A 6,709-nucleotide genomic window follows, 5' to 3' on the forward strand; every position below is an offset into this window, starting at 1 on the left:
CACACACACACATATATATGTCACATGTTTTTTTGCTGAATTTGAAAATTAAGGAAGACTAGGATAGATCTATTTCGGCCTTATTTTGGCCTCATCAGCTAGCCATACCCACTGGGACTTGAACCTGCAACCTTTGCCTTGTAAGGCAGAGAATTATCCTCTAGGCTACAGTATCCAATCCCTTCAGCTCTGCACCAGGGAAGGGTTACATATTTTGTGTGTAATCACACTGATGTATCAAAGGAACATCACAGCTCCTTATTTGCCTCTCGGCCCAATCCAGGGCCATTTCCAAGGCAGTTAATTTTATTGATAGCCGACAATTCTATCTGTATGTGTCACTTTTTTTTTTTTGCTGAATTTGAAAATTAAGGGAGATTAGGATAGATCTATTTCGGCCTTATTTTGGCCTCATCAGCTAGCCATACCCACTGGGACTTGAACCTGCAACCTTTGCCTTGTAAGGCAGAGAATTATCTGTATGTATGTATATATGTATGTATGTATGTATGTATGTATGTATGTATGTATGTACAGTAATACCTCATGATACGAACTTAATTGGTGCAAGGAGGAGGTTCGTAAGACGAAAGGTTCGTAAGACGAAACATTGTTTCCCATAGGAAACAATGTATAGTCAATTAATCTGTGCAACCAAAAAACCCCCCGCAAAAAAACGGCTTTCCGGCTGTTTTAAAAGGTGACAGCCGGCCTGGGGGGCTTCCCAGCACCCCCCCGAACCCGGGTTCGGGGTTCGGGGGGTGCTGACAAACCCTCCCAGGCCGGCTGCGACCTTTTAAAACACCCGCGCCGCTTCGCAGCTGTCTCCTGAAGCCGAACGCTAAAGCCGAACTTCCGCGTTCGGCTTCGGGAGACAGCTGCGAAGCGGCGCGGGTGTTTTAAAAGGTCGCAGCCGGCCTGGGGGGCTTGCCAGCACCCCCCCCGAACCCCGAACTTTTGCCGAACTTCTGGGTTCGGGGCTCGGGGGGGTGCTGGCAAGCCCCCCAGACCGGCTGCGATCTTTTAAAACACCCGCGCCGCTTCGCAACTGTCTCCTGAAGCCGAACACTAAAGCCAAACTTCCGCATTCGACTTCGGGAGACAGCTGCGAAGCGGTGTGGGTGTTTTAAAAGGTCGCAGCCGGCCTGGGGGGCTTGCCAGCACCCCCCCAAACCCCGAACTTTTGCCGAACTTCCGGGTTTGGGATTCGGGGGGGGTGCTGGCAAGCCCCCCAGGCCGGCTGCGACCTTTTAAAACACCCGCGCCGCTTCGCAGCTGTTTCCTGAAGCCGAACGCTAAAGCCGAACTTCCGCATTCGGCTTCGGGAGACAGCTGCGAAGCGGCGTGGGTGTTTTAAAAGGTCGCAGCCGGCCTGGGGGGCTTCCAAGCAACCTCCCGAACCGAACCCGGGGTTCAGCAAAATTTTGCCTCTTCTTACGAACTTGGTTCGAGTTACGAACCGGCGTTCGGGAGGCTTCTGGGAAGCCCCGCCGCCCGGCTGTTACCTTTTAAAACAGCCGCGCGGCTTCCCAGCAGTCTCCGAACGCAGGTTCGTAACTCGAAAAAAGTTCGTAAGAAGAGGCAAAAATGTATGTGTATATATATCTACAGTATTATATCTACAGCAGCATGAAGCTTACAACTTCACCGAAACATCGCATAGACACTCAAAATATTACACGGGGCAAAACCCGAACTCAGAACAATCTATATATATGTATGTATGTATGTATGTATGTATGTATGTATGTATGTATGTATGTATGTATATATATATATATAAGGTGTAGAGAAAAAACTTGACCTGGTAGAAGAAAACTAACTACAGTTTTGAAACCACATTGCCTAAAAAACTATTTAAAAAACTCAACAGAAATTGTGTTACAAATTGTTCCCCAGTGATTTTCCCCCTCTCTATTGACAGGAAAATAGCTATCTTCTCCTTAACCCAGTGTGGAGTGAGACTGGGCAAGGGTTGGCAGTTGCACAGAACAACAGGTTTAGTCCCTTGTCAAGTTGCTCAACTCACAGATCATAAGTGCAGAGGGGCGCACAGGCTGACATGGATAAGACGGACCCAATTTTCCTGCTTGGTTGGTGCAATCCCTCCTTCGTGGCTGTTGATCCATCAGGCTATTTCTGAACACAAGTGTAGCTCTCTTTTAAAAGGGTGCTAAACCTGGGTCTAAAAATAGCCTGGCTAATCACAACCACAAAGAAGAATGAGTTGTGGGGAGGAATGTGGGTTTTCTCTCTCTCTCTCTCTCTCTCTCTCTCTCTCTCTCTCTCTCTCTCTCTCTCTCCTCAACTAGTACTGCAAAGGGACGGAATCCTGCAACCCTTTTGAGCTGAGTTGATAATAATGAGCTTTTGAGTTCTATGAAAGCGTATGGATAACCCTCGGCTATAATTAACATAGAAACATAGAAGAACTGCCAATGCAACACTCAGATTGAGGATTCCTTTTCCCCAAGTGCATTATTTTACATTTGGAAACATTAAACTACAGTTTCCATTGCTTTGACCATTTATCTAGTAAAGCTAAATCATTTACCATATTACAGACGCCTCCAGGAATATCAACCCTATTGCACACTTTAGAGTCATCGGCAAATTGAGCTCAGAATTTCTGTTGCAAAGCAACACAGTTGTTAAATGAGTTTTGTCCTCATTTTACCACCTTTCCTGCCACAGTTGTTAACTGAATCACTGCGGTTGTTAAGCTAGTAAGACAGTTGTTAAGTGAGTCTGGTTTCCCCATTGACTTTGCTTGCAAGAAGTTCAGAGAAGCTGATCACATGAACCCAGGACACTGCAACTGTCATAAATATAATGTCAGGTGGAAGCCATCGTTTTGAGTTAAGAGACTTTGGCCTGCCACAAATTATTATTATTATTATTATTATTATTATTATTATTATTACTATTATTATTATTATTTATTAGATTTGTATGCCGCCCCTTTCCGTAGACTCGGGGCGGCTCACAACACAATAAAACAATTCATGACAAATCTAATAATTTACAATTTAAAATTTAAAATAGTTAAGAAACCCCATTTTTAAGCAGACATACCTACAAACATACCATACATAAATTATATAGGCCCGGGGGAGATTTATTTATTTATTTATTTATTACTTGGATTTGTATGCCGCCCCTCTCCGAAGACTCGGGGCGGCTCACAACATGTAGAAACAAATCCCCCATTCCCCCATGCCTGACGACAAAGGTGGGTTTTGAGGAGTTTACAAAAGGCAAGGAGGGTAGAGGCAGTTCTAATCTCTGGGGGGAGTTGGTTCCAGAGAGTCGGGCCGCCACAGAGAAGGCTCTTCCCCTGGGGCCCACCAACCGACATTGTTTAGTTGACGGGACCCGGAGAAGGCCGACTCTGTGGGACCTAATCGGTCGCTGGGATTCATGCAGCAGAAGAATAGTACTATGGGAATTGGGGGGGGGGTTGCATGAGAAGGATAGATACTAGCCACAACAAAAATTTTTCCTGAAGATTCAAGGTCATCCTTTGTTCAGCACCAGCCGGAAGTACAGGGGAGGGTCGTGAACATTGAAAGAACCCGAGTGGTCTATATGATGAACCTGTGGGTATGGGAACAAGGGACAGTGGAGAACTGTAGGAAAAGTTAGTATCGGGATGACTACACTTTGCAACCAACATGACTGTCAATAAATTGGAACTTGGAAGAAGGCCAAGGTTTGGACTCCGATTTATTTCTCGGATGTTATTTGGAACGCTGACAAATAAGTCAGTTTCCAAAGAACTGAATTTTGACCACATGACCGTGGGTGATACTGCAAAGCAGCGAAGGGCTCCACTTACTTTTTCCTACTGGTACAAGATTTATTTTATTTATTTATTTATTGGGTTTGTATTCCGCCCCTCTCCGGAGACTCGGGGCGGCTAACAACAATGGTAAAAACAACATGTAACAATCCAATTTAATAAAACAACTAACAACCCTAATTATAAAAACCAGACATACACACAAACATACCATGCATAACTTGTAATGGCCTAGGGGAAGGAATAGCTTAAATCCCCCATGCCTGGCGACAAAGGTGGGTCTTGAGTAGTTTGCGAAAGACAAGGAGGGTGGGCGCCGTTCTAATCTCTGGGGGGAGTTGATTCCAGAGGGCCGGGGCCGCCACAGAGAAGGCTCTTCCCCTGGGGCCCGCTAAACGACATTGTTTGGTCGATGGGACCCAGAGAAGGCCAACTCTGTGGGACCTTATCGGCCGCTGGGATTTGTGCGGTAGAAGGCGGTTCCGGATGTATTCTGGCCTAATGCCATGTAGGGCTTTAAAGGTCATTACCAACACTTTGAATTGTGACCGGAAACCGATCGGCAGCCAGTGCAGGCCGCGGAGTGTTGCAGAAACGTGGGCGAATCTAGGAAGCCCCACGATGGCTCTCGCGGCCGCATTCTGCACGATCTGAAGTTTACTAACACTTTTCAGAGGTTGCCCCATGTAGAGAGCGTTGCAGTAATTGAACCGCAAGGTGATGAGGGCATGAGCGACTGTGAGCAATGACTCCCTGTCCAGATAGGGCCGCAACTGGTGCACCATGCGAACCTGGGGGGGGAACTATTGACCCCCTCAGAGAGGGTCCGCAACTTGGGCGTCCTCCTCGATCCACAGCTGACATTGGAACATCATCTCTCAACTGTGGCAAGGGGGCGCTCTTTTATATTTATTTATTTCATAAACAACATCATTCCACCAGCAGTGAGTCAATTTAGAAAAGGAATTGCCCTTTGAGATTCATTAACTGGTTTCACCACTTTTAACTTGCAGTCCCAGTGAGGAAACACTTCCTGGATGGGTGATCTGCCTCTCATTTTCATGAGGAGGAATTCTGGCCCTAATGTTTTTTAGGGTTTGGGGAAGAAACCACAGAATCAGGTAGTGCATTCCAGGCATTGATCACTCTATTGCTGAAGTCGTATTTCCTGCAGTCGAGTTTAGAGCGGTTTACAGGTGCTTGTGTATTGCTGCGGTTGAAGGTGAAGTAGTCATTAACAGGAAGGACATTTTGGTATATGATTTTATGAACTACATTTAGATCAGATCGGAGACGACGTAGTTGTAAGTTGTCTGGTCCCAGTATTTCAAGTCTGGTAGAATAAGATATTTTATTGCGAGCGGAGGAGAAATCCTTGTCTGGATTTCAGATGCTTTAAAAAACAGCTAGGTTCCCTCCTTGACTGACCAACAAATATCTTGCTGGTCACCAAAAGGGTGGATTGTTGAGTGATTTTTCTTCCCCGCAAAGCAAAGGGACGACCCGAAACCAGAAATGCATAAATACACCAGTGTGTCTTCCGTCCCCTGTCCTAATGTTTCTTTTATTTTTTACTAGTACCATGCATATGAATATTATTATTGATTGATTGATTGATTTTGTCCAATACACAATGAGAGTTTTAGTGGGTATACACATAGTAAAATACATAATGAAGGTTATAGAGGATATACTCATAGTAAAACATATCTAAGAAAGAATAGAAATGTTTTTCCATTCAAAAACATTTCTTTGAACTTTACTAGTTCAGCTTTATTTCTCATTAAAGTCATCTCTCTGATCTCAGATGTCTTACTTCACTGTGTCTAATCAGATTTTATTTGCTTATTTCAAGCACTGTATATCTAATGCATAGCCACTTCAATTCAGTTATTGAACTCACCCATTTTCGGGTAAATACCCAGTGATGGGTTCCTACGGCTACGGTCAGGTATGCAACATTGGTAGAAAAATTTTGGTCAGGTACGCAGAACCAGTACAAAATTTTTGAATTTGTTTCTTTTTTTTCCCTTCTGGGCTCTGGGTATGTTTTTCCTATCGCAGCAAATGAGGTTGAATGTGTATAACTTTAGAAGAGCTGTGCGTGTGTGCGTGTGTGTGTACATACAAATACAGTTTATATAGTAGGTAATGTATATTTTTGTGTGCCTGTGTGTAACACGTATGTACACATATGGCATAAAATACATAGAATTAAATAGTATATTTTGGAGATTCAGTAATAGTAAATAGTTAGGGAAATTGTATCTCTTTGAGGCGAGGAGAGGCCAGGCACCTTAACCCTAACCCTTGACGTGAGTGACATCAAGTTGGCCACCTTTAAGCCAGTCACATGACCTTTAAGCTACCCACCCCGTCACTTGATCCTCAAACCACTCCTACCTGGTCACATGGCCAGCAAGCTACACCCATGAAATAAGCCACGCCCACAGTGTGGTAGTAAAAAAAATTGTAGCCCTTCACTGTACATACCCTATACTGCTCAAAAAAATAAAGCGAACAGTCCTCGGAGAGGGACGGCATACAAATTTAATATATTATTATTATTATTATTATTATTATTATTATTATTATTATTATTATTATTATTATTATTATTATTATTATTATTACGTTTCTCCAACCCTCCATGGCCTGCACTGGCTGCCAATCATTTTCCGGTCACAATTCAAAGTGTTGGTAATGACCTTTAAAGCCCTACATGGCATCGGACCAGAATACCTCCGGAACTCCCTTCTACCGCACGAATCCCAGAGTTGGCCTTCTCTGGGTCCCGTCGACTAAACAATGTCGTCTGGCGGGCCCCAGGGGAAGAGCCTTCTCTGTGGCGGCCCCGGCCCTCTGGAATCAACTCCCCCCAGAGATTAGAACTGCCCCCACCTTCCT

This window comes from Erythrolamprus reginae, chromosome 2 (assembly GCF_031021105.1).
Source record: "Erythrolamprus reginae isolate rEryReg1 chromosome 2, rEryReg1.hap1, whole genome shotgun sequence".
Lineage (NCBI taxonomy): Eukaryota > Metazoa > Chordata > Lepidosauria > Squamata > Dipsadidae > Erythrolamprus > Erythrolamprus reginae.